Source organism: Sorex araneus, chromosome 3 (genome assembly GCF_027595985.1).
Source record: "Sorex araneus isolate mSorAra2 chromosome 3, mSorAra2.pri, whole genome shotgun sequence".
Classification (NCBI taxonomy): domain Eukaryota; kingdom Metazoa; phylum Chordata; class Mammalia; order Eulipotyphla; family Soricidae; genus Sorex; species Sorex araneus.
Window position 1 is genome coordinate 196854955 of NC_073304.1, and position 26622 is coordinate 196881576.

Consider the following 26622-nt stretch of genomic DNA (forward strand, 5'->3'; position numbering starts at 1 on the left):
AGTCAAGTGTGGGCTCAAGTACTGATGTTTTCTGCATGTTACACTGGTCCCTCCAAATCCCCTCATTTATTTTATTTTGGGGGTCACACCTGATGATGCTTAGGGGTTTCTCCAGGCTCCACACCCAGGAGTTACTCCTGGTGGTGCTCAGAGGACCATATGGGATGCCGGAGATCGAACCCAAGGCGACCGCATGAAAGACAAGTGCTTTACCCGTTGTACTATCTCTCTGTCCTCTGGGGTCCCCTGGTGTAGAAAAGACAGGGACTTGGATGAGCACGTGTGAGCTGGTCATGTGAAATGGGAAGTTTGTCCTTGGAAGGAATGCAGAGCTGCTTGCCCCAAAGCAGGCAGCAGCTCTCTGACAAGCTCAGAACCCGGAGCGAGCCCATGCTGGCCCCTGACTCTTGCCTTCCCCCCTAAGCTCCTAGGTTTGCCCATTTTTTTTTCTTTTTTGGGTCACTTCCGGTGATGCACAGGGGTTACTCCTGGCTCGTGCACTCAGGAACTACTCCTGGCAGTGCTCGGGGGACATATGGGATGCTGGAATCGAACCCGGGTTGGCCACATGCAAGGCAAGTGCCCTACCTGCTGTGCTGTTGTTCCAGCCCCTGCTCATTCTTTAAAAGAAAGTGAAATAGTCCCGTTCCTGTGGGCCGCTGTGGGCCTCCAGTCGGTTGATGTGAAGTGCATGGTCCAACGTCCACACAGCTGGCTTCTACCGCACTATCAGACAAGCTGCTGTTATTAGCTCTAAGTCTCTGGAGAAGCTGTCGTGAACCAGGGTGTCTGGGAGGTGGGGTGGAGATCCGGTCGCAGGAGCCAGGTTGGTGGTCCAAATGAGGAGAGCACATGCTTGGGACCCTCAGGCCCAATCTGTGGGAGAAGTGGCTTCCTTTATGCTATTGGATGAGACTCTGGGGGCCATCAATAGCTTCAGGCCCAGCATTGGCCCATCAGGGCCCATGTGACCAGGCTGTGTGTTCCTGGCAGTGGTCCCAGGGCCCCCAAGAATTGTTGAGAAAGCCCCTCTCAAAAAACTGCAAACTCTGGGGCCAGTCTTCAGTTTCCTTCCTGCTCTCCTGGTCCACCTTTGGGCTTCCAACCCCTCTTGCTTCTGTTCAATCATGCAAAGGCCTTGGCGACATCAGAGAGAGTTTGGGGGCACCTTTCCTGTTCTAAAATCTTCTTCCCTGGCCAGTTGGAAACCCAAACCATCCCTCTTTCTAGGAATGGACACTAAAGTAGCAGAGCGGTGCCTCTGCCATTGGCTAGCCACGTGTGATCATTTCCAGATCATACATGGTTGTGATCCCGGTGGATCACAGGGACCGGGAGCCTCTGAGCAGGGGCCTCTCCTTCCTGCTGAAGGGGGAGCGTCATCCCAGCCTCCCGGGGCGGGGCTGTTGAAGGCCAGACCTGGGCAAGGCAGAGAGAGGGCTGACAAACAAAAACTGGAAGCAGAGTGAAGTTCACCCAGCACTTAGACTGTTCTAGAAGAGTTCTGCCCACCAGTGAGAGCCCACTCACCCCTAAGCAGGGCCCTTCAGACCAGATGAGGCCCTTGAGCTCAGCTCTCGTGCAGGGAGCTGAGATCAGTCTCCTGGCCCAGGGAACCTTGAGTTTTCCACTTGTGTTTTCGCCTGAAAAATGCAACACAGGCAAGTCATTGCCAGAAAGACCTGGAATTGATTTTGAGTTAGTTTTTGGTCCTTGTGTGTTCAGAAACCTTTTACAACACCGCCAGACATTCCACATCTCCCACATTCAATAGGGTCACAACTCAGTTTACAATGCTGGATCCTAGAGCTCCATCTGCTGCTTATCCTTCTAGCCAGCTACCCAGCTACCCATTCAATAACAGCTCTTTATGCATTCGCTTTCCATCCATCCGTCCATCTGTCCATGCATCCGTCCATCCGTCCATCCATCCATCCATCCATCTCCCCACCCACCCACTGTTCTACCCGCTTCTCTATCTGCCCATCCATCTGCCCTTCAATATGTGTCTCTACCATCAAGAGCCCGAGGACTGGCCTATTTAGGGTGTGACAAGTGGCCATGTATGGTAAAGGCACAGGAAGCTCGGGGAAGCTGAGATGAAGCCGGGGCAGGGCCCAGAGGGTGTCCTTTTGCAGGTCGTAGGAGCGGGGTGGTCTGACTGTTCAAGGGTAGGAGATACAGCCCTCCTTGGAGTGAGCTGTTTCTCTCACTCCCACATGGGCCACAGGAGCTGCCGTGGGCTGAGGCCTTTCAGAAAGCAAAAGTCCAGATTAGTCTAAAGGCACATCTGCAGATGGAGAGATGGCAGAGCAGGTAAGATGCTTGTGTGTGTGAGACTAACCCAGGCGACAGTCCCTGGCACCCGACATGGTCCCACCAGCAGTGATTTCTGAGCAGAGCTAGGAACAACCCCCTGAGCACTGTCTGCTCTCTCTCTCCCTCTCTCTCTCTCTCTCTCTCTCTCTCTCTCTCTCTCTCTCTCTCTCTCTCTCTCTCACACACACACACACACACACACACATACACACAAACCCACTTGTGATGAATGACGCACAATCTCCCTGTCTGTGGATATTACACCCCATCTGGCAAGACTGTTGAGAACGGAAATAGCATAAAGACCCTGCTGGCTTCAACTCTCACTCCTGCTACACTCTGCGCCCTCCACCCTACTGCTGGGGCAGTGCACCCCGGCAGCCACTGTCCTTCTCCCTGGGCACGAATGGGCACAGTGAGTCATGCTGACCACTGCTGTATTTCTCGCTTCCCCCCTCAGAGAAACCCTGAGATCCAAGAGGTTCAGTGAGTTGTCCAAGGTCTTACATGAAGTGGGAGTGCGGAAATTCAAACCCAGGCCTGCAGTTGAGAGTCCAGGTACTTCTAGGGCCAGGGTGTGGGAGGGATGGGACTGGAGAGATAGTACAGTGGGTAGAGAGTTCGCTTTGCACACGGCTGATCCAGGTTTGATCCCTGACATCCTATTTGGTCCCCTGAGCCCACCAAGAGTAATTCCTGAGCACAGAGCGAGGAGTTGAGCACTACATGTAGGGACCACACTCCCCGCCCCACCCCCAAATAGGAGGTAGGAGGGAAGGAATGACCACTCTGAGTTTCAGAAATGTGGAGATGTGACACTGGAGAAGACTCAGTTCAAGGTTTTGCCTGTTTCTAAAATCTGGGGTAGCCCAGCTTTGGGGGCGCAGCCGCACCTGGAAGGAGCTATCATTCCAACTAGTTACCTATGGTGCCAACAGGTAGATGACAGCTCAGGAGTGGGGGGGCGTACTGCTGCCACCATGCCCAGAGTCAGGTGGCCCCCCACTGCCAGTTCCCATGTGATCAAAGAGCCCTAACAGGCTTTTTCTGGCTCCAGTTTGCCACCAGGCGCTTTCCCCTATGCTCTTGCATCCTGGGCCTGCGCGGAGACCAGACTCCCCGCTGCCGCCGTGCCCGAAACCCGCCACGTTCTGCGTCTCATGAGCAGGGTGCGCGGGAGCCTTCAGAGCAGGGGTTGCATGTGTCTGTCCGGCCCACGCTCTGACAGCTGAACACCACCGCTTTACCGCATGTGGGCACTGTCATTAGTGTGTGGTGACCCCGCTGAGTCTGGGTGCCAGGGGTGGGGGGTGGGGGGCGGCCTCTTCCACTCTCTTACGGCCCTCCAGAGTGCATTGCTCCCCGACTTCAGCTTCGAGGTGGGGGACATCTGGACAAGGAGGCCTCTTTCTCCAGGGCTGCTCACTCCTCTCCAAAGTGGAGATCTGGGCTCAGGCAGGTAGGGCTGGGTTGGGGACCAGTGCACTGTGGCTGCGAAGTGAAGAGAGGAGAGTCCCTCAGCCTGGCACTGGGAAAGCACCTCCCCACACACACCGGCTCAGACCCACAATGAGGGAGACCCCTGTCCGGGAGGGGAGAGGGCAAATGAAGGGACTCACTCATGGTAGACTCAGGAGATCGAACTCGGCTCCAAGCACCTTACCCACTATACCACCTCTCTGACTCTATTGAACCCATCTCTTGTGATGATTTTCACCAAAGGGGATTTTTATTTGGATCTTTATATTTTTTTCTTTTTGGGTAACACCCCGCAATGCACAGGGGTCACTCCTGGCTCATGCACTCAGGAATCACCCCTGGCGGTGCTCAGGGGACCATATGGGATGCTGGGAATTAAACCCGGGTTGGCCGCATGCAAGGCAAATGCCCTCCCCGCTGTGCTATCACTCCAGCCCCGGATCTTTATTTTATTTTTTATTTTTTTTTTTACTTTTTGGGTCACTCCCGGCGATGCACAGGGGTTACTCCTGGCTCTGCACTCAGGAATTACCCCTGGCGGTGCTCAGGGGACCATATGGGATGCTGGGAATCGAACCCGGGTCGGCCACGTGCAAGGCAAACGCCCTACCCGCTGTGCTATCGCTCCAGCCCCGGATCTTTATATTTTTAACAAATTTTATTTTCCTACTTGGCTTAACTAGTCTGGAGCGATAGCACAGCGGTAGGGCGTTCGTCTTTCACGTGGCCGACCCATGTTTGATTCCTCCACCCCTCTCCGAGAGCCCGGCAAGCTACCGAGAGTATCGCGCCCGCACGGCAGAGCCTGGCAAGCTACCCGTGGTGTATTCGATATGCCAAAAAGAGTAACAATAAGTCTCAATGAGAGAGACGTTACTGGTGCCCGATCGAACAAATCGATGAGCAACGGGATGACAGTGACAGTGACAGTGATTGTTTGGGGGCCATACCGGTTGTGTGTAGGGCTTACTCCTGGCTCTTACATCTAGGAGTAAGGATGAGGCTAGAGGACTTGGGGGATCATATGGGGTCCTGGGGATTGACCCTCGATCAGCTTAGTGCAAGGCAAGCACCCTCCCCACTGTGCTATCTCTCCACCCACAGATTTTTTTTTTCAGTACTATTCATTGCTTGTTGTTGCTTTCCTTTTTGTATTTGTGGTTGTATTTTACTCCTCAAAAGTATTTCTAGGGGCTGGAGCACAGCAGGTAGAGCGTTTGCTTTGCACGCAGCCGACCCAGGTTTGATTCCCGGCATCCCATATGGTCCCCCGAGCATCGCCAGGAGTAATTCCTGAGTGCAGAGCCAGGAGTAACCCCTGTGCATCGCCAGGTGTGACCCAAAAAGAAAAAAAAATTTAAAAAAAGTATTTCTACATATGAATATTTCTTTTTATTGTTTGGTTATTTATTTGAGGGTTTTGGGCCACACCCGGCAGTGCTCAGGGTGGCTCCCAGCAGTACCCGGGGGATCTGTGCAGCACTGAGGATGGAACCCAGGCCTCTGCGTGCAAAGCCTGTGCTCAGCCCTTTGAACTAGCTTCCATATCACATCTACTTTATTTCCAATTTACATTACTGTTTCTTTAGTGGTTAGGAACTTCCCAACTCCAGCATGAATAAGTACACTATTTTGTTTATACCTCCCCCTTGTAAAACTATTAACTTTGTTCTACTTGAGGTTTATTGTGAGACTTGTCCAACATTCATTTGTATTCATAATTTGCATTTATCTCTAAGCTCCGTCGTGGTATTTTCTTTTTCCTTGCAACCCTTCTGAATTCTTTTTCTTTTTCTTTCTGTATTCCCCCCCCTCATTCTTTGTTTGGAAGTGTTCAAATCCTGAAGGCTGAAAGAATATGTGAGCATCGCATTCTTCACCCAGATTTACAATTAACAACATGTGACTGTGTTTGCTTTTTCTCTTACTCTCTTGTTGCTGGTCTGTTTCTCTGTCATCCACCTCCTCGAGTGGGAGTTGGCTTTTCAGGAGCATTTTAAGTAAGTGGAGACGTTCTGACATTCTCCTGTAAACAGTGGGTGTGAGAAGAGAATTGCTCCTGTCTAATGCCCTGCGAGCATCACATCTCCAGTACTGTGGACCCCACGTCACAGCAATCCAATGATGTCCCTGCCATTTAGTCTGCATTCACACTGCTCCAACATGATTCTCTAAGTGCTTTGATCTAACTTTTTCTCTTGTCTCAACTTTTTTTTTTCTTCTTGGGTCACACATGGCAATGCACAGGGGTTATTCCTGGCTCTGCACTCAAGAATTACTCTAGACGATGCTCAGGGGACCATATGGGGTGCTGGAAATTGAACCTGGATTGGTCACGTGCAAGGCAGATGCCTACCCGCTGTGCTATCGCTCCAGCCTCAGTGTCCCAAATTTCTTAATGTTATAAGAAAAAAAATTTGATGACATTACATCTATCTAACTCTGGGGATAAGGATCCAAATCCCTTCTTTACTTATTACTGTACTGATAGGATCATCCCTTTTTAAAAAATAGTTTCTTGGTGATAAGAACTAAACATATCCCCCATTGTGGCCCAGCCTCTTCTCTGGAACAGGCTGGTGTCTTGTTTTATTGATTGATTTGTTTTTGAATTTAGTGTATTAAAGCACTGATTCACATTGTAGGTGAGTTTGAGACACAGTATTGTAGCACTGATCCCAGCATCAGTGTCAGATTCTCTCCAGCTTTCGTTTTGTTTTTTGCAGGAGACCCTGTAGTGCCAGGGATGAACCAGGGCTCCCACGTGCCCTCCTGCTGTCTGAGCCAGCTCCCTGGCCCTAGCAGTGCCAGAGCTTATTCATGTCCGTGTTTGGTGGCCCCCAAACAAAACAAAATAAAGAAATGTGAGAGGAGAGATACATGTTCAAGAGAAACACGGCTTCTCCAGAGAGGGAAAAAGTCACATTGATTTTTTTTTTTAAACCTTCTCCAGCATCTAGGAATCCAAATGAGTCATGGAAATGTTATCTTTATTCTTCCCCTCCCCTTCCCTTTGTCGTTGTGTGGAGTCTGGGAACACACCGGCGGTATGCTGGGGGTTCGCTTTGTGACAGTGCCAGGGACTGTATTCCGTGAAGTGGAGCAGCACCGGGGTTCAGGTCTGGCTGCCGACAGGCAAGGCGGATGCTGTGCCACTAAGCCATGCCCTTGGCCGCACTGTACATTCACGTTCCACTGTGTGGCTATTATTATTTTTTTTGTCATTGTTGTTTTTATTGGTTTTTGTCTTGAGGACACACCTGGCAGTGCTCAGGGCTTACTCCTGGCCCTGCAGTCAAGAGTCACTCCTGGTGGTGCTAAGGGGACCCTATGAGACACCGGGATTCACCAATGGGTATGATTTGTTACTTTTAGTGATTTTTCAGTCCCCCCCCCTCCACTCTGGATTTTCTAGATATCACGCCCTTTTCAGAAAGTACTAATTTTGTCTTCTTATCCCATGTTTGTGAGTCCAGTTACTTTTCCTTCTGAAAGATGGGATCACCAGCAATTTTAGAACTATCTGCAATAGGGTAGGCTTTGGAAACAGTGCCCTAGTTTAGGAGCACCTGGAGTGAGCCATGCTGGGATCCTGGCCATGTGACCCAGGTGCAGGTTTGGGAGGACAGGCGGGTGGAGGTGGCTGGGCTGTAGGTGCACCCCGTGCCCTCACAGAGCCCCAGAGCACCAAAGACACAACGGAGACTCCTCGCCCGCCCAGGCTGGTGTTGCTATGGGGGCGTTCTTGTGCCAAGGCGAGAGGCAGGCAGGAGGTGGTAATCAGGATCCTGGTGGGCAAGACTCCAGTCTTGAAAAGGAGGAAAACCACAACAGAAGTGGCACAGCAGGGGGCATTGACCAGCTGAAAGTTTCTGGCCCAGATGACCACAGACTGTGCTTGGGCAGACAGAAGCGGCTGCTGGCTGAGAGCGTCCCTGCCCTTGCTCTGATCTTACTCTGGCAGAGACATTAGGTAGAAGGGTTGGTGGGCTGGGAAAGAAGAGACGCTTCACTCATTCATTTCTTTTTTTTTTTTCCTGATGGACTGACCACTGCTGACTGCCGTGAAATGCACTCTCGGTCTGTGGGCTTACCTTTATATTCTTTTTTTTTTTTTTTGCTTTTTGGGTCACACCCGGCGATGCACAGGGGTTACTCCTGGCTCATGCACTCAGGAATTACTCCTGGCGGTGTTCGGGGGACCATATGGGATGCTGGGAATCGAACCTGGGTCAGCCGCGTGCAAGGCAAACGCCCTACCCGCTGTGCTGTCATTCCAGCCCCTTACCTTTATATTCTTTAGCATATTAAGAACTACCCCCTCTCTCCTGTTCTCCTCGGTAACTTTTTGTTCTTTTTCTTTTGGGGGGCGCACACTCAGTGATACTTAAGAGGTGCTCCTGGCTCCTGTACTCAGGAATTACTCCTGGTAGTGCTTGGGGGGACCATATATGATGCTGAAGATGGAACTAGGGGTTGACCAGGTATAAGGCAAAAGCCCTACCCACTATACTGTCGCTCTGGCCCCTCTCCTTGGTAACTTGTACCAAAGGCCTTTCCAGCAGCTATTCAGTGTTTAAACTCCGTGTGCTGGCTTCCCTGTTGAAGCTAAGAGTCATGCCGAGAAGGGGAAGTGCTCAGGCTGGCCAGTGCCCCTCCTTGGGGCCTCATTCTCAGAGCTGGCCGTCCACTCCTCCCACACCTCACTTGCAGTGAGGAGGAGTCCCCGAAAGAAAGTTGCCAGTGGACAAGGAAAGCCTGATGGTGGGCAGGGAGAAAGAGCAGATGGGGGACAGCCGGGCCTGCCCCCAGAGTGTCCCCATGCACAGCCTGGTTGGAAGAGCGTTTGTTTTCCTGGCAGACACTGTGAGGTGGAGCTGGGTCCATGTGTGGTCAGGAAAAGGCCCTGGAAAGCCCCCTTGCACCCTCAAGTTGATTCCCCAGTGCCCCTCATGGTCACGAGCCCATCCCCCAGCCCGTCACCCAGTCTACCTGGGGCCCCACCTACAGGGGGGTGCTGAAAGCCCCTTTCCCACTCATCATGTCCCCTGCCCTCTGACTACAGTTCTGGCAATTCCCAGCCCAGGGCCTCGGCTTGTGCATCCCTCCTTCCTATCCTGGCTGCTGCCGGCCACCCTCACTGCACCCGGGCTCTGTTGCCTCCTCCAAGCCCCCCTCCATGGTGTCTCCTCGGCTCCTGCTCTGGCACTTTGGAGGCCCCTTTTGGAAGCAACAGCGTGGTGGACTCTATCTTATCTATCCCCACACTCTGAATGCAGTGTTAGAGAAACAGGAGCTTTGCCAGTTTCTTTTTCCTTTGTTTAAAAATGGTCCAGGGCCAGAGAGATGGCTCAAAGGCTTTGCATGCAGGAGGCCTGGGTTCAATCCCCAGTACTGCATAGCTCTCTGAGCTTAGAGCTGGGAGTAGCCCTAGAGCAATGCCAGGTGTGGACTCCCAAACAAACTATATATGTATATGACTAAAACAATAAAACCTACTCTATTTTTAAAAATCCAACAGATTAAAAGCTGTAAAGGGACTGGAGTGATAAGTACAGTGGGTACGGCAGCCAATCTGGGTTCAACTCCCAGCACCATATAGGGTCTTCTGAGCACCATCAGGAGTAACCTTGAGCACAGAGCCAGGAGTAAGCCCTGAGCACTGCTAGATGCGGCGCCAAAATAACAAAACTGTAAAAAGAGCCAGAGAGGGGCTGGAGCAATAGCACAGCAGGTAGGCATTTGCCTTGCACGCGGCCAACCCGGGTTCGATTCCCAGCATCCCATATGGTCCCCATGAGTACCACCAGGAGTAATTCCTGAGTTCAGCGACAGGAGTAACCCTTGTGCATTGCCAGGTGTGACCCAAAAAGAAAAAAAAGGGGGGGCAGAGAGCTAGCACAGTAGCATAAGAGTAGAGGTGCGTATCTTGCATGTGGCCGACCCAGTTTGATTCCCCCAAGACACACGGTCCCTCGAGCACTGCTGAGCCTGGGGGGCCTGCATCCTCGGGCCCTTATATTGAATAGGTACCCCAACTAGCTGAGAACATGTAGGAGCCTGCAGACCTCCTGAGCACTGCTTGGACACCAGCCCCAGAGCACATGGCTAACCTGGTTTCAATCCCCAGCACCCATCTGGTCCCTCGAGCCTGCCAGGAGTGATCCCTGAGCACTGCCAGATATGGCCCAAACAACCGTGCCTCCCCCACCTCCCAAGAACTGTCCCAGCATTAGGAAATAATCTGTATTAACGTTGTTGACCAGCTTGCAGACATAGTCAGCCTCTGAAAGTGTCTTGGGCCAGGCATGTGGCCCAGCAGTAGAGCATTTGCCATGTGTGAGGGAGGAAGGGAGAGAGACAGACACTTAGGCCAGGCCAAACTTTAAATCCTCATCTGTCTTATTCCTAAATCCTTGCACTGAAGTAGATCCCCCTTCCTTGATTAAAACAATTAGGAAAAGAGCTCAGTTGCCTGGGGTGTGCGTGGGGCCAGGATCTCTACCCTGACTCTGGGAGGCAGACAGTAATGCTCAGAGAGGGTGGGCTGGTCGTCCTTGGCCTCACTGCTGACAGGGAGAGGAGATGGGATCTGGGCCCTGCTGCCTCTCCCTCCCCTGACAGTCTGCTTGCTCCCCTGGGCACCCAGTGATATTAATAGGCACCTTCGGCTTTTATGCTGTTCCCGAGTCTATTTTTACCTCTCTCAGAAATACGGCAAGACATGTGTCCCTTCCACAGGAACTTGTCTGTCTCCCACTGGACGGAGCCTGGCTGCGAAATGTTTCCAAGGGAGTGACCACATGGATGGATGGACGCGGGCTGGTCTGCCTCAGAGACCATCCGGCCCCTCCCCTCCTATTCACGCGCCAAACAAAGGCCTCAGGGTGGCCTGAGGGGTTCTGGGCAGTGACAGTGCAGGTGGAATGAGAGGCCCTGGGGGAAGCTGGGACCTGGGGGAAGCTGGTGGCCTAAGCACCGTGTGACTGACCTCCTAGACGCCTGGACATAGATACCCCCAGGGCCACAGAGCCCCCTTCCGTTGTGCCCAGCGCGTCTTCACTCGCCAAGTGTAACTCTCCCACTGCCTCGAGTCCACTCCTGCATCTCCCTGAGGGGGCCCGTCATCAGTGAGGACCAGAAGCCCAAATGCAATGAGTAGCCTTAAGGCTGTGGAAAAGAACTTTGTCATCCGTGCGTCTGTGCCATCTTGGTTCCTTCAGCACCTCAGAGGCCCCTTCAAATCAGTTCATGCACCCCTTAACCCCAAGATGATGGGCCCACTTCTCTAGAAAACCACAGATAGGGGAGCACTTCCGGTGCATCACTTCCGGTGCATCACAGCCAGCCACACCCAATCACCAAAGGAAACACAACCTGCAAATGTTTCCCCCTTTCTCATTGGTCCAAAATGTAGAATGTGTTTTCATGGAAACCAATCACTGACAAGTGAGGGACAGGGTGAGCCCACTCACCTGACCAATTTGGTCCAATGAGGACTGGGCTTTGGGCCATGGCCCTGGAAGGTGGGCGCTTGACACTCAGGGCTGTGTGATGCAGGAGAGTGGCCGTGCCATCTGCCCAGCCCTAGCCACTGTGCCCTTTCTTGAGGTTTTAGAAGAGGGAAGTGAAAGACTGGTCAGCTGCAGCCCCTGGCAGTCAGACCTCCCTCACAGAGTGGCTGCCTCTCTGGCCTTATAACTCTTTGGTGGGGGGAATCACACCTGGTGGGGCTCCGGGGACTCTCACATCAGTGTTCGAGAGTCTCTCCCGGCAGTGCTCTGGGGCCCATGTAGTGCTGGAGATGGAATCTGGGTCTCCCGTATGGAAAGCATGGGCTCTGTTCCCAGCGCTGTCTCCTGGGCTTGTGGACGCCTCCCCACCACCAGGTGTATCCTTCCTCGCCCACCTGCCAGCCCCCCAGGCTCCCCCACTCTCTCTCCTGGCCCCACAGCCTTCCCATCACCTCCACAGACCCCCCCAGAAGGCCATGTGGCTGGTCGTGGCTTTTGTCAAGACCCCCGCACCCCTTGCTGCCCAGCCCAGTGGGTTCTCTTCGATTGACGGAACCAAAAGACACAACCAGGTCAGAAAAGAGCACTGGGGAGTTGTATTACTTGTGAGCAAGGGAGAAACTGGGTCTCCACGCAGGGCTTCTCTGGGAAAGTTGCTGGGGGCATGGGGGGGACGGAGGGTGGGGCGGCTGGCAAGAGAAAAATGGGTGAGGGCTCTTCCAGAGGGCAGCCTCGGTGCTCTCATGGGCATTGTAGTCTTGGGGCGCCCTCAGGTGCCTTCATTCATCATCAGATGGCAACTGGTTATATTCTTTCTGCTCCCAAACAAACCTGTAAGGGTCTTGTGGCAACTGATGTTCCCCACCCCACCCCCCTGTAAGTCAAGAGACAGAGTAGGATGAGTAAACCATGGGCTGTGAGTTCAAGTTCGGCACACAGTGGGCGAGTACCGGCCGACTTGTTTGGTCATTTTGACAGCGCAAGGGAGAGATGGCTAGTAACTCGGGGCTCAGTCTTTTCAATGACAAGGACACAGTTCAGAGTGGGCTTGCCCACATCCCAGTATCCCCAAGTAATCCTGGACCTTAGGACCTTCAAGCTGGTTCCCCGGGCAGCTCTTGCGCCCAGCAACAGTCACCCCTCCAGGACTTCTCCCCAGAAACACCAGCCTTCTTGAGTGGGGCACAGCTCTCAGGGGAGAGGAGTGCAAGGGGGTTGGCTGGGTGGGGGTGAGAATCTGCCAAGCCCCACTAAAGTGGCAGGACTTGCTACTCAGATCCCTCAGGGGCCAGCCAGGAAAGTAGGGAGCTAGGGGGTGGGGAGGGGGCACTTGGGGGGTGGGGATTACCATAGTGAGTGGGGAACCAGGACTCATGTTGTCTCAGACGTTATCCAGTGTTATCAAATCCAATTTTTCAAGAAATGCCAGGTATCCCAGTTTGTGTGTTTTGTATCCCAGATTGTTTTTTAAACTTTACATACAATAAAATTCACTTAATATTTTTTTTTCCTTTTCGTGTTTGGGGCCATTACCTGGTGTTGTTCAAAGGCTACTCTGACTCTGGGTGTGGGGGTTGCTCCACATGGTACCGAGGGCCATGCAGTGCTGGGAATGGAACCCAAGGCTCCTGCATGCAGAAAGCATGTACTCCGCCAGTCAAGCTCTCTCTGCAGCCTAACACCTATTGTTTTGGAGGGAGGGGAGGGTGATTGCCTGAGTTTTAATATTTGTGAAGGTCCCCATAGACACCATGCAGTCAGGCTATGGAGCAGTTTGCCCCCCATGCCCTTCCGCCGCCCCTCTGTCTTCAAATCCCACCTCCGTCTCCTGCTGAACACAGAGCAGCTGTCTGTCTCACTGTTTTGGTTTTTTGCCTCTTGCCTTTTCCGCATCAGTGAACCTGTCACTGACGCTTTAGGAAAGCAGCTTCTTTCTGGCTGGGAACTCTGGGTCTGCACCGCCCATGTGCTGTGTCCGCAGTGACCTTCTTTGTATTACCCAAGAGCTCGCTGCTTCATTTTCCTGTTGGAGGACATAGCACTGTTTCCTGGTCACGTGGAACGTTGTCGTGGACATGTGCATGTGGTGTTTGTGTGGATGCAGGTTTTCTTGTTGTTTAGGTTTTTTTGGGGGGACGGGGGGCACACACTTGGTGGTATTCAGGGCATAGTCCTCTCTCTGCACTCGGGAATTACTCCTGGCGGTGTTCGGGGGACCATATGGGATGCTGGGAATCGAACCTGAGTCAGCCATGTGCAAGGCAAATGCCCTTTCCTCTGTACTATTGCTTCGCATTTCATCCCCACCCCATTTTCATTTTTTTTCTCCAGGGTAAGGAATTTCCTTTTAACTCCTAGTTTGCTGAGAGATATTGTGGTGGTTCATGATGAATTGATGTTGGATTTATTCAGTTGCTTTGTCCAGATCTGTTGAGATCATGTGTCATCATGAGGTTGCACTGATTGGTTTTCAAAGGTTGAGCCACTAGTAGTGGATAAACCCCACTAGGTCATGACCTTGTGAGGTTAGGCATAAGTAAATAAATATTTTTTATACTCCGCCAGGGGTTCAAGAAGGATATCAATCTGTCTTTCTAATACTGTGTTTGTGTGGTTTAGTTTCAGGCTGATATTGCTCCAGCAGTGTTGGTGGTATAGTGGTGAGCATAGCTGCCAGGGTAAGGCTGGCCTCAGTGACAGGTTGAGAGGTGCTCCTTTTCATTTCTGACAAAGATTATGCAGAATCTGTGCCTAATAGTTTGGTGAAACTAATTTTTTTTATTTGATTTTGAGGTCAGACCTGGCCATGCTCAGGGGTTACTCCTGGCTCTTCTCAGGAATCACCCCTGGCAGTACTCTGGGGACCATGTGAGATGTCAGGGATTGGACCCGGGTTGGTCACATGCAAAGCAAGCACCTTAACTGCTGTACCCTCTGTATCCTCTAATCTCTGACCCCAAGGTGAAACTATTTGGACCTAAGTTTTCCTTTTGGAAAGATTTAAAATTAAAAATCCATTTCTGTTCAGTCAGGTGTTGCTCAGACCGTTGCCTCCCTCCTATGTAAAAGTTGGTAGTTGGTGCTATTTAAAGAGTTGGTCCATTTTGTCTCAGTTGTAGAAGTTCCATATATAGATGTGTTCTTAGTACTCCCTTGTTCACTGTCATCCTGTTGTTCATCAATTTGCTTGAGCAGGTGCCAGTGATGTCTCCATTTGTCCTAGCCCTGAGATTTTAGCAGCCTCTCTTGACTCATCCTTCCCAACGGTGCCACATTGGAGGCTCTTTCAGAGTCAGGGGAATGAGACCCGTCATTGTTACTGTTTTTGGCATATTGAATACACCACCGGGAGCTTGCCAGGGTCTGCCATGCAACTCCGTTGTTAACTTTTTAAATTTTAGGTTTTGGGCCAAACTTGGTAGTGCTAGGGGCTATCCCTGGCTCTGTGCTCAGGGCTCAGCCTGAAGACCAAAGCTTGTGGCAGGGATTCGAACTGGGGCCAGCCACTTGCAAGTACAGCACCTTTTCTGCTGCAGTGTCTCTCTGGCCCTTGTTAACTTTTAAAAACTGATTATTAAGATAATTCTTACTCTCTTATTTGGGGATTGTGAATGTAGTTGGCCCTGCATGGATGAGGTCCTGGGCTTTGATCCCCAAGCCCTGCTCCCCGGCCCCCAGACACGTGACCTTATTCTTTCAGAGCAGTTTGGACTTACCACTCCCCTTTTATCACTCCCAGCACTGAGTGTTTTTCCCAAAGATGAGCCTCTAATGATCTATTCTAGTCATCCAAGGGTCACAGATATTAGACCCCACTCTTGGTGTTGTCCATTCCATGGGCAGAAACGTGTAGAATGACATGGTCATGATAGTGTGGTGTGTATTTAATGTCCCCACACCCTCTGTGCTTAGGAACCTTTGAAAGTCTGCAGTGATTTCTGATAGTGGTAATTTGTCTTCTCTTCTTTTTGTCTAGAGGCCTAGCACTTTCTTTTATTTATTTATTTTTTGCTTTTTGAGTCACACCCGGTGATGCACAGGGGTTACTCCTGGCTCTGCACTCAGGAATTAGCTGTAGCCATGCTCAGGGGACCATATGGGATGCTGGGAATCTAACCCGGATCGGCCACGTGCAAGGCAAACACCCTACCTGCTGTGCTATCGCTCCACCCCCCCATTTTTTCCGCCAGCACTTTAATTGTTTCAGAGAAACAGAATTTTTTTGTTCCATAATTTTTCTCTACTGTGTTTCTGTTATCATTTTTTAGGTCTCTGCTCTCTTTTCTTTCTTTCCTTCTTTGGATTTGAATTTGATGTTCTTGTTAGAATTTTAGTTTATTTTAGAATTTTTCAATTTCCTTTGAGAATTTCTCTTTGACCCGTGTATTATTTAGGTACAGATTGTTTCACTTCCAAGTGTTTGAGATTATTTTTCTAGCTGCCTTTCTATTATTGATACCTATTTTAATTGCATTATAGTCAGAGTGTATTTATTTATTTTTTTATTTTGCTCTTTGGGCCACACCGGTAATGCACAGTGGTTAATCCTGGCTCTGCACTCAGGAATCACCCCTGGTGGTGCTTAGGGGACCATATGGGATGCTGGGAATTGAACCCGGGTCGGCCACATGCAAGGCAAACACCCTACCCACTGTACTATCGCTCCAGCCTTTAAGAGTGTATGTCTTATGTTTCAGGCTTTTTGTTGGTTCATTTGTGGTGCTGGGGATGGAACCCAGGGCTTCACACACACACACACACACACACACACACACACACACACACACAAACACAAGTGCTCTGCAGGTGGACCACATCACCAGCCCTCCACTATTTTATGTTACTAAGTTTTGCTTAAAGGCTATTTTGTTGTAAATTTACTATGTATATGTGAAAAGAAACTGAATTCTGCTATTATCAGGTGAAGGTTCCATAAATGTGGGTTGGGTTAAGCTGGTGAATGGTATTCAGATCTGCTACATGGTTGATTTTTCATCTGAGTAGTTCTGTTTACTGGAGAGACACGCTGGAGCCACCAGTTATAATCATCAATATGCTTCTTTCTCCTTTCAGCTCTGTTAGTTCTGCATCACGTGTTTCTTCCTAGCACACCTGGCTGTGCTTAGGGCTTACTCCTAGGTCTGTGCCCAGGGTGGCCGTGGTCAGGGAATACGGGGTGCCAGAGATCAAACCTAGGCTGAACATGTGCATGCCCAACTCACTGTGCTCTCTCTCTCTCTCTCTCTTGCCCCTGTTTCATATATTTGGACAGTTCCTTGTAGCTACACTTTTATGATTGTGTCTTTTAAGTGAGTTGACCATTGTATGTTATGGTCCTTTGAGTCCTTGGCAGTTTCGCTTGTTCGTATTAGATTAGATTCCTATTATTCTTTCTCTTCAAGTGCACTGTGAATTTTTTTCCTGTTATCTCCATTATCTCTTGACTTCACTCAGTGAATCTTTTATTTATTACATTTTTCATCTCTAAAATTTTTCATTTTTGTTTGTTTGTTTTTTTTTTTGCTTTTTGGGTCACACCCGGCGGTGCTCAGAGGTTACTCCTGGTTTTTGAACTCAGGAATCATTCCTGGTGGTGCTCAGAAGATCATATGGGATGCTGGGAATTGAACCCAGGTGGTCCACGTGCAAGGCAAATGCCATACCCGCGGTGCTATCACTCCAGCCCCAATTTTTTCATTTTTGACCCCGTATATCACACAGTCTTCCAAGCACCACCAGGTATAGCCCAAATCCATAAAAATAATTATAAAAATAAATTAAATGGCTATGTTTTTATCTTCTCCTTTATTGCCAAGAATTTCTGTATTTGGGGGTGTTGTTAGAGTGTTTCCCCTTACTTCTTGAAGCATAGTTAACACCTCTCTGTTAATGATCACATCTGAGGCATCATCTGTGGATATATTCATTGTCTTTTCCCTCATTCCTCCCCACCCCCTTTCTTTCATTGTTTGTTATTGTTTCCTTGTCTGGGCTTGGGTACATACATTGGTTTGTGGTACTACCTGGGGCAGGCAGGTTGGGGGGGTCCATACCTGGCTCTGGTTTGGGCTTTAGAGTTGCAGTGCTTCCTGGAGGTCATACAGTTTACCGTCTGTGTGGCACTGAGAATTCTAAACAGCAGTGCCACCAAGATTACACTGGACATGGAGGATGGGTGCCAGGGATCAAATCTCAGGTCTCATACCTGCAGGGCATGAGGTGACTCCACCATCGACTCACATCCAGCCCCTGTGTATTGTCTTCTCCCTTGTACATTGTCGAGCTGTCACTTTTCCTTTGTATGCCAAGTAGTTAATAGGTCGGGCCAGTCTGCAGCTCAGCAGCAGACTACTTGCCTTGCATGTGTAAGACCCTGGAACTGAGTCCTGGTACTGGAACAACAGCAGTTTCTCAAGTAATCGTGGATTCTGTTCGGGGCATTTTGAACATCATATTGAAACCCTCTGAGTTCTTCAATAATACAGTGGGTAGGGTGTTTGTTTTGCACGTGGCTGACCTGGGTTTGATCCCTGGCACCTCATATGGTCCCCAGAGCCCGGCCAGGAGTGACCCCTGAGCAGAGTACCAAGAGTAAGCCCTGAGCACCAGCAGGTGTGCCCCCCCCCTAGTCCCCCAAAGTAAAATCCTCTCAAAATATCAGTGCTTTGGGGTAGAGTGATAGTTTAGCAGACAGGGCACGTACCTTGCACGCAGCCAACCCAGGTTTGATCCCCGGCACTCCATGTGCATATGGTCCCTGAGCATTGCCAGGAGTGATTCCTGAACACAGAACCAGGAGCCCGCCCTGAGCACTGCTGAATGGGGCCCAAAACACACACCCCCGCCAATTTTTTTTTTTTAAGGAAAGAATATCAGGATTTTTTCTTTCTTTCTTTCTTTTTTAAAAAAACAGGAAATCCACTCTCTTAGCGTGAAGTCTCAGATCCACGCCTGCCTTCTGGGCTGTCGTTCCAATGTCAGTTCAGTTTTCAACGCCTTTGAAGTGCTGTTTGGCTCCACCCCAAGCGAGCACCCTCCTGGGGACCGTCTGTTCACCGTCTACACTTGTTCAGTTTTCAAAGCATCCCATGGGCTATTTTGGGTTAGTTCTCTGTATGGCCGCTCAGGAGTGCCCCAGAATTTCAGGCACAGCTTTACGGCTTCCTTTTCTTGAGCTCCCTCCTCCCTGGAATCCCCAGCAGCTCCAAGGGGCTCTTTCCCTGCAGCGGGGGCCTGACTGGGTGTGGGCCTTGTCCCAGCCGGCCCACTGGTCTACCGGGAGCACGGAAAGGGAAAAGGAAAAGGTAGCAGCAGCCCTGCCCCACCCGCCACTTCCAGACTCCCACCACAGAGGCCCTCTTACTCATTCCTGTATTCCCAAGGGGGCCTTTTCCCTCTCTTAAGAATTTTAGGGGCCACTTGGCTGCTACTTCACTCAGCTTTGAGACTGTGGCTTGCCCCCACCTCCTTTTTAAAAATGTTTTCTTTGGGGGCTGGAGCAATAGCACAGCGGGTAGGGTGTTTGCCTTGCATGCAGCCGACCCGGGTTCGATTCCCAGCATCCCACATGGTCCCCTGAGCACCGCCAGGGCTAATTCCTGACTGCAGAGCCAGGAGTAACCCCTGTGCATCGCTGGATGTGACACAAAAAATAAACTAATTGATTAATTAATTAAAATATAAAATAAAAATGTTTTGTTTGTTTGCTTTGGGGCCACATCTGGCAGTGCTCACAGGAGCAGAGATATGGTATGCCAGGGATCGAATCCAGATCAGCTTGAGGTGCTGGGGATTGAAACCGGGTCAGCTGTGTGCAAGGCAAGCACTCTACCTGTCTCTCAGTCTTTATGTTTTCAGGGGTCATTTTATAGTTTGCCCCTCCCCCCTTTTTAAATGCTAGATGACTTGCTTTATTTCTTTTTAAAATTGTAACACTGTGATTCACTTTTGCCTTGGGGGGAAGGCTGCAAGGGGCTTTGGGGAAAAAATGGCATCCTTCCAATGTCTGTTCCCACCGAACACTCCCTCTGTTTGTCCCTCACCAAGAAGAGCTTTTTCTCTCCGTGTATCTGCTGCCTAGTTTGGGATTGGACTAATTGAGTCCTGACCAGAAAATATTTGAGGGAGTAAAATAAAACAGGAAATGTAACCATCATATTCACTTTACTTTAGGATTTTATTTTATTGTTTGTGGTTGTGGGGGCCACCCCTAGAGGTGTTCAGAGGAGCCCACCATGCCAGGAATGGAACCAAGACTCTCATATGCAAGGCTTATGCTTGAGTCATAGCACTGGCCCTATTTTGATTTTTCCCCCCAGTTTTTCTTTTATTTCTTTCTTTTGTTGGTTTTTGAGCCACACCCATTAGTGCTCAGATGCTCGGGGCTTACTCCTGGCTTTGCACTCAGGGATCATTCCTGGCAGTGCCCATGGGACCTTATGGGATGTGGGGGATTGAACACATCAGCTGTGTGCAAGGCAAGTGCCCTGTCTGCCGTACGATTGCTCCAGCCTTGCCCCCTTTTTTTAAACTTTAAGCTGTTATCCTCTCGCCGCTGCCCAAGTTGCCTGCTGCAGTTTACAGCTGAGTCCTAGCAAGCTGCTCTATTCTGTCATGAGTGTCTGGCTATGATCAGCATCATAGACTGTCATAGACTGGGTCACTCTTATCCAGATCAGACCTTCCTTTGGGTGTGACCTCTGCATCAATGAAAAAAGGTTACACACACCACATTAAATGGTAGCTCCAGATTTCTTCTTTAGCAACAAAACATTTTTAGGTCACCTTTTTTTTTCTCTCTAAATATTTAGGTATTTTTTTTTCTTTTTTGGGTCACACCTGGCGATGCACAGAGGTTGCTCCTGGTTCTGCATTCAGGAGTTACTCCTGGCGGTGCTCGGGGGACCTTATGGGATGCTGGGAATCGAACTCGGGTCGGCCGCGTGCAAGGCAAACGCCGTACCCGCTGTACTATCACTCCAGCCCCAAATATTTATATTCTTTTTTTTTTTTTTTTTTGCTTTTTGGGTCACACCCGGCAATGCACAGGGGTCATTCCTGGCTCATGCACTCAGGAATTACCCCTGGCGGTGCTCAGGGACCATATGGGATGCTGGGATTCGAACCTGGCTCGGCCGCGTGCAAGGCAAACGCCCTATCCGCTGTGCTATCACTCCAGCCCCCCAAATATTTACATTCTTATGGGACACTCCCCTGCACCCATGACAGGTTTTCCAGGAGAAAAGACACTAAAACACAAATGTATGCCCCAGACTTGTTATGATAGTAATCATAATGGCAATAATTATATCAGCAGAAATGATCATTGATTCCCCCAAACTCTGGAGCCAGCTGCTTGTATTCAAATTCCAGTTGTGTTCTTATTATATTTGTGACCTTAACCCCACACAACTTAACCTTCCTGACCCTTGGTCTCCCGGCCTGTACAATGGCCCAACAATAGCATCTATTTCTGAGTCGCTGGTGAGGATTGAACAGATTCCTCTGTATAGCGCCTTCCTGCATTGGGGCCCAGAGGAAGAGCTGCTTGAGCTTACGTGCATGACAGAGTACACGCCTGCCGAGCCAGCACGTCTGCCTTGCTGGGATGAGGCCACCGGGAGCTAGAGGGGCAAAGGGCTGCCTGCTCTGTCTGGCCTAGAGACTTCTGTTAGGGAGGTGTGGGAGCCTGGGCCGAGGCTCATGCAGTTGCTGGCTGGGCATCACGCAGGGAGCTGAGGGAAAGAGCTCTGAGCATCATCTGTCCTGAGCTAGAGGAGATGTGACTTGGAGGAACGAGGGTGGCGGGTGGAATCGGTCCACAGAGAAAGCTACAGAAATAGGAAGGGAAGCCAGGTCCCTGCGGGCGCCCCCAAAGGGAAGATCAATATTTTCCAGCCAGGGAAGCAGCCGTTTCCCTGGCAGTCAGCTCAATGGCTGGCTGTGTGTGCCTGAGAGCATGTAGCCCTTGCCAGGCCCAGTGTGCCAACATCTCCGCCCAGAAGCCCAGCATAGTCCTGTTATTGGCCGGGGTATCGGGGGACCGGGGGCTTCCTATTTGCTTTTCTTGCTGCAGGGTCAGGGATGTGGCTCTCTTTAAAGAAGGTGGCTCTGGGCTGGAGCAATAGTACAGTGGGCAGGGCACTTGCCTTGCATGCGGCAGACCCAGGTTCAATCCTCTGCATCCCATATGGTCCCCTGAGCACCGCCAGAAGTAATTCCTGAGTGCAGAGCCAGGAGTAGCCCCTGAGCATCGCTGGATGTGACCCAAAAAGAAAAAAAAAGTGGGCTCAGTGGCATGCATCCCCAGTGCAAGAGCCAAAGGTTATCTGGCGCTTGGGTTGCTGAGGTTCTCAGTGACTAAGGTGAGACGTTTTGGGCACAGGAGGATTCTTCTTTGGTGGTCCAGGGCCTTCCCCGTGCCAGGGAGCTGCTCCCCCCTGCCCCCCAGAGATGCCGCAGAATCCGGAGGATAAATAATCTTCCAGCCTCCAGTGTTGAGACTCCGGCAGGGCCTGCGAGGGTCTGCAGGACATAGGCTCAGGGAGGTTTTAGAGCCACATCATTCCTCTGAGGCTGGGGATGTGATGGTGGCTGAAGGATCCGATGAGGTCAGCAACCCCCAGGGTTCGTGTTCAGTTCTGGGACCCGCAGCTCAGCAGATGCTTTGGATAGCAGCTGCACTGTTGTTCGAGGGCCCACGGCAAGGGTCTTTATGGGCATCACCGCTGCTCGTTGTTCCCTGAATTCTCTGAGTATCCTTTAGAGAGGCCTGCGGGGGGTAGCCTGGGCTATAGCTTTGGCATTTGAGGACTTTGCAGTGGCCCTCCAGACCCCTTTGTCTGCGGGTCTTTAGCCCTGGGCCCCAGGCTGGCTTCCCTAGACACTGGGAACTGACCCACCTGTGTCTGCCGTCCTTGATGGGCTCTTGGGTGGCAGAAACGGTGTCTGCGGCCCAGTGCCTCTCCTGTGGCTTTGAGATGGGCGCTTCCCAGTGATTTGCCTCACTGCCCTCGAGCTGAGTCAGAGACAAGGAAGGCGGAGATGCCGCCCTGGGAGAGGACGCAGGGGTGAGAGGTGGGAGGTTGGAGCACGGGGTGTTTACTGACTCCCCCCAAGGCCGGTGCCTGGAGTACAGAAGGAGAGGGGGTGGGGCGCCAGCAGGGGTGGTGGGCGGGCTCCCCAGCTGCAGGTGGCACCTGGGCATTGCTATTCTCAGAAGCCGCGTCACTGCCTGGCAGTGTCAGAGGCTGCCTGGGTTGGGGGCGGGGGCGGGAAAGTGGGGGCCAGCTGCAGTGTTGAGGAGGCTCCAGCAGCAGGAACTGGCAGAAAGCCACCTCCCGCCTTCATTGACATTCTTTGGGCCCTTCCCAGGAGCCCGCTTGCTGCCCGGTTCAGGGTGCTGCACACGCCACGCCCACAGACCCACACAGGCTGACAGGCAGGTCACAGGCGGCCGAGCTCCGGGAATATGCTCTGGGGTAGGGCTGCCTGGCTCAGTGAGGAAGGAGAACATGCCTATGCATTGTGAGTGATGATGGGGTGCTGCCGCGGATTAAAGCATAGACTTCTGGGCGATAGCACAGCGGGTAGGGTGTTTGTCTTGCACGCGGCCAACTCGGGTTCAGTTCCCAGCATCCCATATGGTCCCCCAGCACCACCAGGAATAATTCCTGAGTGCAGGGCAAGGAGTAACCCCTGTGCATCGCTGGATGTGACCAAAAAATAAAATAAAACACAGGCTTCTGGACAAAGTAGCAGGAAGCTGGATATCAGGTATGGGAAAGTTCCGTTGGGGGTGGGGTCAGTAAAATTCCAATTAATTAGAAGATGGATTGCTTCCAAACTTGGCAGTGGCCAGAAAGAGAAGGGAAAGAACCAGAGCTCCCGGGCTGAAGTTGGTATGCAGACTAAATTAAGACGGCTTCACTGAGAACAGAAACATCTTTATTGGGAACTGCTGTCCAAAACTTTAAAAGCGTCTGCTGATACTTAGTGTTCACCGATTCAGCAGATATTTATGAAGTCCCCACTCTGGGTCCATCACGGCAGGAGCTGCCAGGTATGTGGCAATTAGAACAGATCGGAGGGTCTGGTGGGAAGCCCCGGCAGCTAAAAAGTGGCAGCCTGGCAGCCCTGCAAGCATATAGTCATGAGTTCAAGTCCCCGATGACCCGTATGTGTCCAGCACAGTCCCAGCAGCTCTGCCGTGTCCTGCCCCTGGTGCCACAGTGATCTCCTGCCACGTGACTCCACACCAAGCATGTTATTTAACTGCCATGAGAGAACAAGCACGACTAAAGATAGGCGAGCAAGAAGTGCAACCCTTACCCCCCCACAGTATGCGTGTGAGCCCCACCATGGGCCCCGGCGAGCACAGCCTTGGTGTGTGAGCCTCAATGAGCACATGTGCAAGCGCCTCAGCTGAGGGAGGGCAGGTCTCGGGGAGTACCACAGCCAAGCGTGTGGGCCGCCCCATCCCGGCATCAACAGCAGCAATAGTGATGGGAAGGAGAGGGAATAACAATAATGACGCTTCAAGAAATAGATAAGGGGCTGCAGAGATGGTACAGTGGGTAAGGCACGTGCCTTGTATGTGGCACCCCTTGTGGTCCCCTGAGCCCTCCAAGAGTGATCCCTGGGCACAGAGCCTGGAGTAAACCATGAGCATAGCTGGGTGTGGGTCATAAAACGAGCAAAAAAAAAAAAAAAAAAAAAAACCAGGGTAAATAAAAGTTTCTGCCTTTCAAGCATAGAACCAGAAATTTATTTCCTGGTGCCACCCACATACATGATCCTAGTGCCACAGCTGACTGTGATCTCCAGGGTACAGCACAGTGTGTGTGTACATGCGCGCATGCACGCACACAGTAACTGCATGAATTTAGTGAGCATGTGAGCACACAACCAATTGGTTGTGATATTTAGTCATCACAACACCACAGCAAAGAGAAGGGAAGTGGAAACACAACCAAAATATAGAGAAATTTCTTGCCCTCAGGGACTCACTTTGTAGAGAATAATATGCCATTAAATAAAATCACCAATCATATAGACATATGATCACGTAGTGCAGCAAATGGTTTGAAGAATAGAGCATTCTGGGATAAGGATGGACCCTGATTAATGGGTGTGGTCAGGACAGGCTTGTCTGGAGGAGAAACATTTCAATGAGATGCAGATGGAGAAACTTGGAGGATGAGGCATTTGAGGTACCTGGAAGAGCATGTGCAAAGGCCCTGGAGCAAGAGAGAGCTTGGTTTGTTGAGTTGCTGACTGAAGGCTGGAGTGGCTGGAATTCAGTGGGTCACAGGAGATTGTGGGAGGAGAACATTTGCACCACATAGGACCTTTAGGCTTTGGGTGTTTTTTAAAATTTTATCCTGTGTGAAGTGGCCTGTTTCAAGCAGGGGAGTTGGCAAGGAGGTGACATGATCCCATTGGAGTGGAGAATGAACTGGTGAGGGCTGTGTGGAAGGGAGGTGAATTAGGAGATGGTCATAGTCAGAGGAGATGGTGAAAGCTGGACCAGGAGAGTCCCAGTATGTTGTGGAAAAGATAGTGATGTGGGACCCAAGATGTGGAACTGAAGCAAATATATCTGAGGGGGGCAGGGAGGGGATCTCAGTGGTGCTGAAAAACCAAATGGGGAGGATTTGGCCAGGGAGTGGACATTTGGGTGACCCTGGGGATGACGGCCTGCTCCTGACGGGGATGGGTGGGGTGTGGGAGAAAGGTGACTAGTGACAAGGCCCTGGGGATGTGAGGAGTCAGGTCTGAGGGACACCCCAGAGCTGTAGAAATTCTGCATTCAAACTCCTTTTGATACCAGGAGGCTGGGAATACCCCAGAGGCCCTGGTTAATCTGGAGGTACCGGCTGGGTGTAACTCTCTGCTCGGCTCCGTGCAGCCTGTCACACGGGATTCTTCAAGCGTGAGCTACTTCAGGGGAAAGGCCCCTCAGCGCTGACGGCTTGCTCTGCTCTCAGTGGCTACCTGCCTCGGCCAAGGCTCCCTGCTTAGCCATTCGCTCCATTCTCTCCTGGTTTAACTGGGCGGCAGCCCTGACTGCCCTCATCCTCGTGGGGTGGGGGTGTCCGCACGGCTGAGCCACAGAACCTGCTGCTTTCTTTTGCCCCCTCACCTCAGACTTTTTTCAGGAGCGCTGAGGTGGCAGCTTTTTCCTATTTCAGGGACAGTCCTGACAGCGCACAGGGGCACCCAGGGCTACCCCAGGCAGTGCTGGGGGCATGCGGTGGGTGGGCCCAAGGGGAATGGGCCTTGCCTGTGTAGGCATGTGCTCTGCCACTTGAGCCAGATCCCTGGCCCGTCTAGAGTGTATTTACTGGTGTTTTCACAAACTTAAATATATATATATATATATACATACAAATATATATACATATACATATACATATATATTTTTTTAACTACAAGGTGCAAGTAGAACAGAGGGCACTGGCCCTCAACACCCAGCTCAGTGACTGCACCTCCTAACCCTCAGGGTGGCTTCTGGTCTGTACTCAGGGATCACTCCTGGCGGTGCTCAGGGGACCATATGGGATGTGGGGGATCAAACACAGATTGGTCATGGACAAAGCAAGTGCCCTGTCTGCTGTGTTATGTCTCCAGCCCCTCTCCTTAGATCTTATCTGACTCTGCTTCAGATTTGTGTATTATGTGCAATGTATAGGAATAGAGCATCATTATTTCTTCCTTGTAGACAACGGGATTTGAGGGCCTCTCAGACTATTGTAGAAAAGGGATTAGAACCATGTTTTGGGGGGCCGGAGAAATAATATAGTGGGTAGAGTTGTTTGCCTTGTATGCAGCCAACCTAAGTTCAATCCCCAGGGTCCCATATTGTCCCCTGAGCTCTGCCAGATTTCTGAGTGCAGAGCCAGGAGTAACCACTGAGAATCACCAGGAACGACCCAAAAAGGAAGAAAAACACATTTTTCTTTGGGGGTAGGTGGGATATGGGATGCCTGGGTCGGCCACAATGCAGGGCAAGTGTCCTACCCACTGTACTATTTCTCTGTCCCTCTAAAACCACATTTTAAAGAAAAATAGGAATAGCAGGTTTTGAATCCTTCTCTTTCTTAGGTTTTTCTGCAGTGAGTTGTTCTCATTAGTGGGTTTGGTTTTGGGGGTCATACCTGGCAGTGCTCAGGGTTCCCCTGGTGAGGTACTCGGGGCTCATTCTCAATGGTGGTCAGGTGACCGTAATGTGCTGGAGTTCGAGTCCAGCCTCCAGAACCCGATGCATGCTTGGCCCTTGGAGCCAACTATCTCCTCAGCCCCGGACTAT

The 26622-nt window shown here is 51.1% G+C and overlaps 1 protein-coding gene across 1 annotated transcript in view; it reads left to right on the top strand.

Moving 5' to 3' along the window:
* The window catches only part of RAB11FIP4 (RAB11 family interacting protein 4), a 101340-nt gene that overhangs the window by 3942 nt on the left and 70776 nt on the right, over positions 1–26622 (top strand). The window lies entirely within an intron of this gene.